General features: G+C 39.1%; 1 protein-coding gene across 5 annotated transcripts in view; it reads left to right on the forward strand.

Moving 5' to 3' along the window:
- The first annotated feature begins 360 nt into the window (after window positions 1-360).
- The window catches only part of nfasca (neurofascin homolog (chicken) a), an 87,073-nt gene continuing 74,770 nt past the window's right edge, over window positions 361-12,663 (forward strand). For 4 of the 5 annotated variants that reach the window (XM_079843997.1, XM_079843993.1, XM_079843996.1 and 1 more), the window contains exon 1: window positions 364-642. The gene's annotated coding sequence lies outside the window, so the exon portion shown is untranslated. Of the gene's footprint in view, window positions 643-12,663 lie in introns of all 5 variants that reach the window. The other variant, XM_079843994.1, reaches the window with a different exon arrangement.

Genomic DNA, 12,663 nt, shown 5'->3' on the forward strand with positions numbered 1-12,663 from the left:
GTGAAAAGGGGTCCAGACGTACACGAGATTGAGACGCGGGTCGTAATGGAGAGGTCAAGCTTAGAGGGAAAGCCCTGGAGGAGGGGAGAGTCTTCCATCCCAGGCTGAGAAACGCTAAATTCCCCCCAGCTGAGAGCAGGCGATGGCCCGCTCGGAGAGGGGGAGGAGGGCAGCGCACCCGGCCGTCTCGATTTTACATATATGTCATGTGTTTGTATTTTTCCTTGTCGTGTGTATGCCTTTTTGTTGTGTGGATCTTTTTCAAAGGGGGGAGGGGTCTGCCCACATGGCGATTAATTATTCATAAGGTGGGCGGGGAGAAGTCAAAGTAGGAGGCAACAGACGGGGCAATCTGTGTTTGCTGTGTGTGAGGGAGGCAGAAAGAGAGAAGGAACATCAGAGACAGTTAGTAAGGGCTTGAGGAAAGGATGCACAGAGACATAACAGACCCCAGAAGACACGTGATTAAGGAACTACACACATGCTTTGCTTCTTGATAGCACAGGTTGTAAGCCACAGTGACCTACTCCTGTAGTCAAAGGATTTTAAACCAAGCCGGCACAAATGAAAGGGGAATCTACTGTAATAGAAATGACAGTTCAGCTCACTCCTACCAGATACGGTGACCTTTTTGCCTGAAAGGTAAATTGGATTTGTTTGCTTACATATTCATTGGTGTGTCTCTGTCTGGATTCAAAAGCAGACATTGACTACAGCGGGCTTATAATTGCCCTTTTTTTGTTTCTGTTTGCATGTCTCTGTTCTCTTTCATTCATTCTTGTGTGTATTGCATGCCACATGCTGACTGCATTTCGCTGGTCTTTGTTGGTCTGACACGTTTAGACTTGTGGCTTATTCTATAAGTTATGTTGTGCTTTTAATTTATGTAAAAATAAAATGTAAATGTTTAAATAAGCAGATAAATGAAATCAATATTTGACAGATTAAATTAGGAGAGATTATGTTAAGTGAATATTTGTGAGATTGGCAAGCTAGGACATTTTCCTGCAATCTTATTAAACTAGTCAAACTGCAGTGTTATTGTCTCACTGACAATAATTGTGTGCCTTTGATCTGTGATTTTGGTTGGTCATTGTGGCTGCACCCTATTCTAATAAAGAGCCTTTGAGACTTTGTGTCCACTTGTAGACAATATGTTGAATAATGTATTATTTGTCAAATAATATGAAAAGAGTACAATGCATGTGGTTTTATGAGTTAGTCATTTCCTAAATCAGTCAGGCACTTATTGATGAGCGGTCGGCTGCAGATGAGGACATATTGATCTCTGAGTTGGCGCTGGGCTACATGTTGCGCGATCGGGTGCTCGTAAACTTCACTGGCTCTGGCGATGACCTTTGTGAACTCTGATGCATTGAACTCTAAAGTCTTCTTTCTGCGTGTTTTGCTGCTACCACATGACTAAATGTCATCTCAGTTCCTGCCAGACTGAAGAGGAGTCTTTGTTTTACCCTAAAATTAGACCAGAGCTGTCATTCAGATGCATGTTGTGTTTAGCTGAGCATGTATGGAGCATGTCGCTCACGCTCAGAAGAAAATGCTCATTTACTGAAGCACATACACCAACACACGTCAGCTGCCCTTGACAACCTGAAGCACACCTTGATTTCACTGTATGAGCTGTCGTTGTCTGTTCTGTGTAGATTGATACTCTGCATTGTGTTTCTGTCTTTGTCTCAGTGTAAGTTCTGAGAGATTGTAACAAGACCTAATTACAATACTTACTATTTATTTCCACAGACCATTAAACAGCAATTAGGGCACACTAATGAAAGTGTTTAGGGTGTTTCTTTTCTCTATTTGGTTATTTGATTTGCTTTTATTATCAACGTAATTTCTTCTCTTTCTCTTTTTCTTGACTTTCTCTGATTACACAATGACCTGTGTCGGTTTTGCACTTTTTAACAGTTTAAAGTACTCAACTATTAGTGTATTCGATGCTTACTATAAAGGGAGCATTTTATCGTGTTACTGTTATTGTAATTTTACAACCGTAAATATAAAGTGAAGGGTATTTTTATACAAATCCTTTACAAACCCCTTCAGTTTATTCAATTCAATGCAATAGTTTATGTAAAAATAGTTTTATAAGCGATTTTACACTGAATTTCGTTCTGCATTGCATTGTGGTCCCGCCTCCAAACTCTTGCTATTGGTTAAGCCAAAATTTGTCAGATGCTGGACCCTGCAGATACTTTTTATATTTTTAAAAGTGCCACAGTGTTAAAGGGTTAGTTCTCCCAAAAATGAAATTTCTGTCATTAATTACTCACCCTCAAGTCGTTCCAAACCCCTTAGACCTTCTTTCATCTTTGGAACACAAATTAAGATACTGTATTTTTGATGAAATCCGAGCACTCTGTGACCCCTCCATAGACAGCAATTTAATTAACACTTTCAAGGCCCAGAAAGGTAGGAAAGACATTGTTAAAATAGTCCATGTGACTACAATGGTTCAACTTTAATATTATGAAGCGACGAGAATACTTTTTGTCCTAAAAACCCCCCCCACCTAAAATAGTAACATTCAACAATCTCTTCTCGTCTGTGCCAGTCTCCTACGCTGTTGACGTAGTAAATACAGTGCAGCGCTTTCAAATCGTTATGTCAGAACGCCGGCTTCTTATTGGCCGACGCTGTTCATGTGAGCACAATGGCGCATGTGTGTTATGCTGACGCAGGAACTAGCCAATGGTGAGCCGCCGTTCTGCCGTAGAACTCGATAGAGCTGCACTGTTTACACTACGTCAACAGCGTAGGAGACTGGCACAGACCAGATTAAATTGTTGAATAAAGACGTTATTTTTGGTTTGTTCTTTGCACACAAAATGTATTCTCGTCGCTTTATAACATTAAGGTTGAACCACTGTAGTCAAATGGACAATAACAATGTCTTTACTACCTTTCTGGACCTTGAAAGTGTTAATTAAATAGCTGTCTATGGAGGGGTCAGAGAGCTCTCCGATTTCATCAGAATATCTTCATTGGTGTTCAGAAGATAAACAAAGGTCTTACGGGTTTGGAACGACATGAGGGTGAGTAATTAATGAGAAAATTTTAATTTTTTGGGTGACTTTAAATCTTTTGGAGAAGTCAAATGGCTTACTTGTTGTCTGTTCTCATCAATGTCAGAAAAAATTAAGCGTTTCAACTAAAATTCTCATTTCATTATTGTAATATACGGTATGCGCTGTGGTGAAAGCAGCTGTTTCATATTTACAGCATAGAAGTCATATGTGCAATCAGAAAAAGGCTGTTTGGCTGTCCAGACTTTGATATTTTCCAGGAAACATCAGCTTTCATTGAGCTGATACACAGCATTCACATGTGGCTGATGGCGACATGTCAGGATTTGTTCTGCCATGTGTATCTCTGCGACACACATGGGAATAAATAGGCCAGTGTCATTTTACAAAACAGCTTCTGTCAAACCTTATTGTAAATATTGTTAGCGAACTAGACCAGAACCAGATACATGTTGCGCGAAGTTCTGGATGAATGCACCTGAAAAAGAGCAAAGACATCTCGGGCTTGTGACAATGACATTATGATGTTTGTGTAATATCATCAGCGCCGTCGAATCAGCCATACAACCGGACATGCAATACAAGGGAGTGATTGTGTAGATCTGTGTGTAAATGTATGTGTTTCTGTATATGGGGGGCTGGAAAGCCCATCCTTTTGTGTGGGCTGAACACGAGGAGGTTAATGTGCTCACAGATAATGCACAGAGATACTCTTTCACAGTAAATATTTAGACTGAAGGCTCAAAGACTCATCAATTCATCCCAGGAACATTAAAAAATTTCCCACAGTGGCACATTCATACTCATTCCAGCCCCAACACACACCTTCAGAACTAGTTTCAGAAGAAATACTAGCATACTGTGCAGTGTGTGCGCGCATCTCCTTGCCAAACTAGCCTGATTTTCTACCAGAATGCACTTTGATTGTACAAAAACAAGATGAATTACTTTGTAAAATCAATGTCTGAATTCAGTAATGTATTTCCATCTCATTTATTCTACCTTTCAGAGTGGATAAATACACTATTATGGAATTAAAGAGCCATTTACATCCTGAGTTTGGGGCAGACGTGGATGGATTGTTCCAAAACGTCTCCAATTAGTCCATGTCTGTCTTTTAAAAAGCCTTCTGCTTTCCATAATGAGAGATTTAGCACTGGTGACACTGGTGATGCTCTTCTGGAGTATTAATCGTTTCCCTTGTGTTCGTGTCAACACTAGCTAAGCGCTTCTGCCGCCTGTGTGGTGCTGAGTGAATGTACATAGTCTGTTGTGGCAATCTCAGCAGAATTACCATCATATGCAGCATAATTTCACCAACAGCATTGTTCAGCTGTTAGTCAGCACTTCCAGACCTTTGCTTCTGTTTTGAAATTGAATGTACTAGTCTTACAGCTAGGCTACAGTTAGATCATACTGTAAGAACTGACATTGTGAAGAGAATATGGAGCCAGATGCTCAAATCCCAGATGGGGAACAGTTGTTGGACCCTTGAGCATTGCGTTTTTTTTTCCTGCTGAAAGTGTGTGAGTGAACGAGTAACGTAATGTGTTGTAATTTAATATCACACACATTGCCCTGGTTTCATTCAAAAACATACGGAGGAACATGGAAAAGCTATAAATGTTCTTGTTTTGCCAAGATCACCAGAAGACCAAGGCTAATCTGAAGAGACTTGGCTGTGGGATTAGAGGACAAGTCTACAGTATTAGCACACCATCAAAAGCTTGAATATATTTCTGGTTTCCTCGATTTTTGATCCGTTCATAACCATTATTGTAGCTCGAAGCTGTCAGAGCATGTTTTATGGATGTCGCATGATGGACGGCGACAGAAACGTGAAATAATCCACACGCATTTCCTTTAAGTGTATTACATGCCAAATCCACCAAAAATGTGAGGAATAAATTCAGAGGTACGATTTATGTGTCTCTAAAAAGCACTGACCTGAATTATGACCTCGCGTTGCCTCATACGCACAATCACAGCGCCTGAGGGCAATAGTACGAGCTGAAGCAGACATGAAGTTCAACAGAGGCTGGCATGGAATACTGATTCATCAGAAGTCAGTTCACTATGATTTGCTGGTGTCTTAAGATCTGACTGAAGGGTGAATCTTGAGGCTTTAGGTTTTAGCATAAACTACAGAATTAAGAAAGCACCGTAAATAGCATGCGCATATATTATCTTCAGTGCCTGAATGCACCAACTGCACTGACCCTGTGGCGTTTGGAACAGGTTCAATCGGAATGGTTTAGGACAGGGATGGTCTCCCACAAAGCTGCTCTTCTCTCTGCTTCAGGGGCTTGAAAAACTGCTCATGAACCCTTTGGTTCCTGTGAGGTGAAGCACAAAGTAATTAGCAGTATTTTTGGGGGATTGTCTCTTTGTTTGAATATGATTAGCAAAGAGTGTTTGTGTGAAACGTGTTTCAAGTGTGATTATGGGTTTCTTAGCAGCATGCTTGTCATGTTTTAAAGCTGTGCTTTCTTTGAGGAGCCTTTTGTTGAAGCATTTGTTCCACAGATTTTCCAACCATGGGTTCACTTTTTAACCATTTGTTAAATATTGAACATATAGTTTATTTTAAATAATTGTGATTTATTATCAGGCTGTTGTCACAATACTGGAATTTGGATTCACTGATATTGATATTCGATACCATTTTCGATACCACTGGAAAAATATAAATAATAAATATTTACCACCATATAAATCATTTATTATATCAGTTTTTTTATAATTTGGGTAATTTTGTTGTAATAGCTTACAGACAGCACAGGCTTTATTTAAATTGTTGAACTAGATAAAAAAAAAGACAAGTAAGAGGTCATAATAAAATAGCACAAATAAATACAGCAGAATAAAGAAACAAATGAAATAAACATGGCTTTAAGTTTTTCAGGTGGGTCTAACAAAGAAATACAGAAAGGAAAGTAGTCAAATGTAGTTGAATAGTTTTCATTGTAAAAAATAATACAGATTAATGCTTCCAATTAAAGTTACAAAAGTTATTCAGTCGAGAAGCGAGTGATTTTCTCTTGTCTTTTGTTCTTTGATTAAAGGTGCAATATGTAACTTTTCCGTCCACTAGAGGTCGCCTGTTCAAAACAAAGGCGTAGTTTAATGACGCCACTATTGAGTGCAGAATCTTGGGACATGTGGTCTTCACCTCACAGCCGGTGGAAAAGAATCGGGATAGGACTCAGGCAGAAATCATGTTCATGGATGCGATTATTAACATTACTGTAGTATGAAGCAGAGCAGGACCGAGTGTTGGGGAGCTGAGCAAGGCCGCTGGAGCGATTGTTAATGGAAGAGCGGCGGGACTTTTATGATGACACAGTCTCCGGCGGGACTTTTATTATGCCACAGTCGCCGGCGCCACTTCCGTTTTTCCGGTCATGAGTATGAGGTAACGCAGCTCTGTTTATCATATTAGATACATCTGAGTGTGTTGAAAATTATGTTATGACGTTACTCCATGCGTTCACACGGCGGCTGCCATGATACTTGTTCACACTGCAGTGAGAGTAAAGTGTTTCTGCAGAATAAAACCGGAAAACGAGGGTAACGTAGATATGACGCAATCGACAGGCGACTCCCTCACACGTCCTGGTTCCTTGGTTAAAATAGCAATTTTCTCATGATTTACAAATAGTTGGAAACATTTGGGATATTGTTAGTACTCAACTGAACAAAATATATAACACTGGCCTAGTGGTTTTTGGATATTTTACTCAAAATGTTTTACATAGTGCACCTTTAAAGGGGCTATATGCAACTTTTTCCCCAAAATAAACGTAACAATAGCCTTTTTATTTTACCATTTATGACTCAAACATCTCCTGATGAGCATACTGACACCTTGTCCGCTCACAGTGGGTGCACCTATAAGCCTGTATCCTATTTTTCCTATTTTCTGGCGGGTCGTCTTTTCCCGCGCTGTCTGCGGATGTGACGTCACCACCACTGCGAGAGCGAGCAGAAAATAAGAGCAGTTCTGTTTTTTGGCCACAGGTGTCAGTCGCGAGTTTAAATTTCAGAAAAACGCATATAGCCCCTTTAATATGACAGCAGCAGGTTTATTAGGCTGCTGTCACTTTAAAAATGCATGCACAGATTCAATATAATGTTTCACAATATGCGTTTTCTCTAAATAATTTACATTCCAAAACTGACTTTGTTTATATGAATACTTGGCAAGATGGACATTTTGACATAATTTTGTATTTGACCATTTAAGCGCAATAAGCCACGAAAAAGAAGTCAGTTTCGTATTCACAAGCTGTTTAAGAGGCGTCTTTATGAGAGCGTCTCTTATATAGATCAGTGGTTCACACGGTTTTGGTGTGCAAAACCTGCGATAATGACTAAACCCTGCAAGCAATTGTGCATTTAAAAGACGTCTAATAGCCATCCAAACACAGCCCTGAAGTCTAAGTACAAGGTAAAACTTGGGCTGTCAGTGAAAATTGAATAGACGTCTAACCATAGCCCAAGAATAGAATAGACTAGTCTAGAACATGAACATGTCAAAGAAATGAAATCAAACACCTTGTAATCACTGTTGACTTTGCTTACATGATGGAATATCACACATCTCGCAAGTTATTTATTTAAAAATTGGGGTTAAAACATCATGTCTGCTCTTTGTCTGTATGAGGAGGGACATATTCTCCATTTTCATCTCATTCGCTGGTTGGCTTTCTCTATTACGAGAGCTTTATTGCAGCGTGTCCAGAATAATCACAAAAGAATGAAAAGCCCACCCTCCTAAATTAGCTCCAGGGGCGTTTCTGTAGTTGTTATTTTGCAGTGGATATATTTCTGAGGTTTAATTAATGGATTTGTCAGCAGCTCATCTCTCGGACCCCCCTTTTCTATCACACTCGTTCACACTTAGACTCAAACACACATGCAAATTCAATCAAACGCACACGTATGCATGCACACAAATGCTAACAGCCGTTTCTTATCATCTTGCGAGCGAGAGTCTCTAGAGAATATATTCACACCTATCACACTATCCACCAATCCCTCCTTATGATAAGTGGAGGAGGAGCAAAAGACAAGGGGAGGAGTGGGGGACCCGTGTCCCAGGAGGTGGGATGGCACAGCTACGACCATTAAGAGATCCAGAATGTATTTAATCACCACGGTAACCCCAGGCAGATGGACCCATCCAGGAAATGAGTCCCAGCAGCTATTTTTGTAACCCATCACTCCTAACCACTGTGCATCTTCACTGCAAAAAACATTGTGTGCTTTTTCCATGAAAATATCTAAACAGTCTTAAAATAACATTAGCTTGGGAATTGTATTAATTGAGCAGCAAAATAACATTAATATTATATTATTGAATATGTTTTTTTCCCGTTTTGACAAAATATGTTTTTTTGTCTTTTTTGTCTTAAAAATTTTGCAGATTTGTGATTAAAATGAATCTCAATATCTTTTGTAATATTTTCTTCTGTGTTGTAAGGATATTTACATATTTTTTTAAAACCCAAAACTACTGATTAAAAATATGTTTAAAAATATTTTTGCCATGGTACATTTATTTTTAAGAGGATATTAGATTGAATGATTTTTATGATACATCAATATTTTTTTTTTCATCCGTGACCTTTAAGGTATTTCTCTAATGCTGTCGATAGAAGAGGGTTTATCATGAGCTTCACAGGAATCAGCATGTGTTAAATATTCATGTCTGACCTGTATGTGACCTCTCAATCTATATGTATAAAACATACAGAATACAGTGTCTAAGGCTAGTTTATGGCGTCTATTTGTTTTGAATTCACTAAAGCTGTTCCAAAAATACTTAAAAAGGGAAGTCATTCAGAAATATATTGTCTGGTATAATTTTAGCAGAGTATTTTTGGGGGGAAATTACCAGAATCCTGCTGTGTAGTAACACATATCTGCTGCACCTCTAATGAACCCTTATTACTTAGTATCCCGGCAACAGCACACAGGTGCGTTTTACACCGTTTTCATTTTTATTTTCCATTTTTATGCCTGCTTAAGCCTGTCGTTCGAGTCTGATTTAACAGCACCGTGCCTAACAGACCTGATAATGTAAATAAAAGGGCTGTACATTTTGTACCTTCCCTTCTAGACTTTAAAAAAACAACAACCAGCCCTTAACGGACACGCACTCACAGGCTTGGTAATGGGCGTAGCACACACCTCCTCTGGGACGAGCTTTACACTCAAACACATATACACACAAACACCCCTCACCCGATGATGTTGCTATGGAGCCTTAGCGACCAGGTCGTATACCATTGGCCACGACAGGAACTCAGGATTGGATAATAAGCTATTGGGTTGCGTTTGTGTGTTCAGATGGGGGCAGGAAGAAAGTGAGAAAGAAAAGAAAGAAATGAAGTAACTTAGAAACATATAATAGTTTGCGTGAATTGATTACTGGGTCATCAGCAGTGTTTTGCAGGAGAGCTGGGTTTGGGTGTGTGCTTGGTAGGTTTCGTTCCTACCTATCGCTGTCTTTCCCGAGGCACAAACTCATCTCATCTTATTGAGTTACAGGACATCCACACAGCAAAACAGATTTTTATAATCCACTTAAACAGAATAAATGAGATGAAATATCAAATCAATACAAAAACACATCAAAGAAGGTTTTCCATTGGCCTATTTACTTGAATGTGTGACCTTTTTGCGATTGGATAAATACTGAATTAAACAGTGCAGGAGGAAATGAGAGGAAACAGAATGTGAAGACAAGAGATTAGACAGAATCCAATTTCACTTTAGAAGGGAAGAGACTAAAGCGGTGCTGAAAGGGTGTAGGAGGGTGGTCTTCTTTAAGGGTTATAGGAGAGGAATATTAGGGGGGTCTTAAATATTTCAGATGTGGCACAGCATGTTTTGGACATGAAATAGGCAGATAAAAACCACTGCTAGGTTAGTATTTGATGAACAGTGAACAAACCAAGGAGCATTTCCCTTTATATATCTAATTCAGAGCATGTAATGGTGTAAAAACTGCATGTTTTCAAAATTGGCTATGCTTTGAAAAGCCCTGGCCTGAATTATTTGGCTTGTTTCGGGTTCTCCTGACCACGATCAGACACATTTCCTCACACAGTGAAGAAAATATAAAGCACTCCTAATAATAGAGATCTCTCTGATGGTGATTAGATTTGAGATGGATTTGAATGATTAGTTTGGGTTATATAAAAGAGTTTGTGTAGGTATGTTTGGTCAAAGTCTCTTCAAGAGACTCATCATCTATATATATATATATATATATATATATATATATATATATATATATATATATATATATATATATATATATATATATATATATATATATATATATATATATATATATATATATATATATATATATATATATATATATATATATATATATGATGATATTAATCTACATTGAAATATTCAGACTTCTTTCAAAAACAATTAAAAAAACATACCGACCATAAACATTTGAGCAATAGTGTACAAGTCGATATTATCAATTTAAATGAACAGCGTTGTTGGAATATTTGTATTTTGAACAGCCAAGCCAACAACGCTGTTCATTTTAAATTGATCATATCGACTTATACTCTACCGCTCAAATGCATGGGATCGGTATGATTCTTTAAAATGTTTTGGAAAGAAGTCTCTTATGCCCTCAAGGCTGCATTTATCTGATCACAAATACAGTAAAAATTATAATGATGAAATATAAAAATATAAAACAGTTATTTTAAATTGTAATGATATGTAATTCCTGTGAAGGCAAAGCTGCATTTTCAGCTGCCATAACTCCAGTTTTGATCATTGATCCTTCAGAAATCATTCTAATATGGAAACCGTAATAATTTTTTTCAGGATTTTATGATTTATGATTCTTGCCAAATACAAATATAAATTTCTGCCAAAAATATCGTCCTCCAAACAAAAATCAACCATCCTTAAAGTAAGTAAAAGTATTTAAGTCTTTGACTTTCATGTGATTCAAGCCTTCAGGTCATTTGGAACCCGTGCTGTCAAAAATGTGTTTTTACGTTTTTTTATTTTATTTGTCACCACAAGCTCTTCAGAGCATCCTGACCCAGATCTTCTCCTTGCCGCAAGGATCCTGTGCCACCTTCACTAGAGTAGGTCAGCATCTGGCAGCTTCCGGTAAACATCCACACAGCTCTTGCCTCTTCTGCTCAGGAGGATTGTATGAATCCACAGGATAACGTTTATGCGTAAATGTCTCAAATGTGTTATTTTCCAGATTTTCAGAGGTGTACATTATTTCTGGGTTTACATCAGGTAATAATTGACAGCAATGAGTGGGAGGAAGAGGCAGAAGAGGAAGAGTTTCGGTTCTAATCAGGAAGAGGCGAGATTGATTTATCGTTCCCCTTAGGGCTGGAGATATGCCTCTTTCACTCCATTCTTTTTCCACCATCTTCATCCTTCCCTCCTCCTCCTCCTACTTCCTCTCGCTTTTCACCAAACTACTTCTCATTCTGTTCCTCCATGGTCCCCCTTTTCTCCGTCCCCTCCCTTCCCTCTCCCTGCCACCCCCTCCCCACATCTATTCTCTCCATCCTGGTATAACTAGGTCATTCTGCAACATTGAACCATCGCTCCTGCCAACCATGAGATCCACATAGCTCTGCACCCTTCTTTCTTACCTTCCCTGAAGTCTTCATAACGTATTTATTTGTCAATTTTTTTTAAATCTTTAGTGCAAGTTTTGGTTTCATTTTAAAGCATAACCATCCACAACCAAGCTATGGCATTGCATATTTGTCTCGCCCATCTGTGTAGGCCGTTATTACTGTGGCCTTCTGACCTGTAAAGGCTAAAAAGATCCGGTAATGGATGATGTCAGAGGTCAGACAGGAAGTATTCCTTAAGGAGCAGATGTTACTGGACAATTTGAGATATTTAGGGTACAAACAGACAATAGATGTAAAACTAAAGAAGCATGTAAACAGTGCGCTTCAAGGGAGGCAGGGAAAACCTTTTGTGACCTCCTGGCAGTAATGGCTTCTGGCTGTAAATTTGGGAAGGCAGTTTCTGGGTCTTAGCGCCTGTTTATGATTAAAAAAAAAAAAAGTGTAAGCTTGATATGTTATCGCTGAACACACGCAGAACACTTTTGGCAGAGGTTGCGTTATTCAGCATATCATTATATCTGACACACACATAGAATGCTAACTTGAGCCCCGTTTCCCCCGAAATAACGGAACAATTTGTCCCAGGAACTCTTTTTCCCAGACCTGCTGCTGTCTGCATTTCCATCGTGGTCTAAAGTACCATGAAGATTAGTCCGGTGACGTAGGACTGTACGGATTTTGAACCTTGCCGTCGGCCCATCGTCATATTTTTTAAACTCTATTGTTGATTCAAATAGCAAACAACAACGTGAAAATAAGTGGGGCAGTTTTACCACAGTTTTACATTGTGGGGCGCTGTAGAGTTGGGGAGGGCTTAAGGCCAATTTATACTTCTGCGTCGAGTGCACGCAGAGGGTACGGCGTACCCTACGCATAGACGCGTTGGATACGCCGTACCCTACGCCGTAGCCTGACGCGCACCTCTCCAAAAATGTAACAACGCGTCAATTCTACGC

This window comes from Gobio gobio (genome assembly GCF_949357685.1).
Source record: "Gobio gobio genome assembly, chromosome: 19".
Lineage (NCBI taxonomy): Eukaryota > Metazoa > Chordata > Actinopteri > Cypriniformes > Gobionidae > Gobio > Gobio gobio.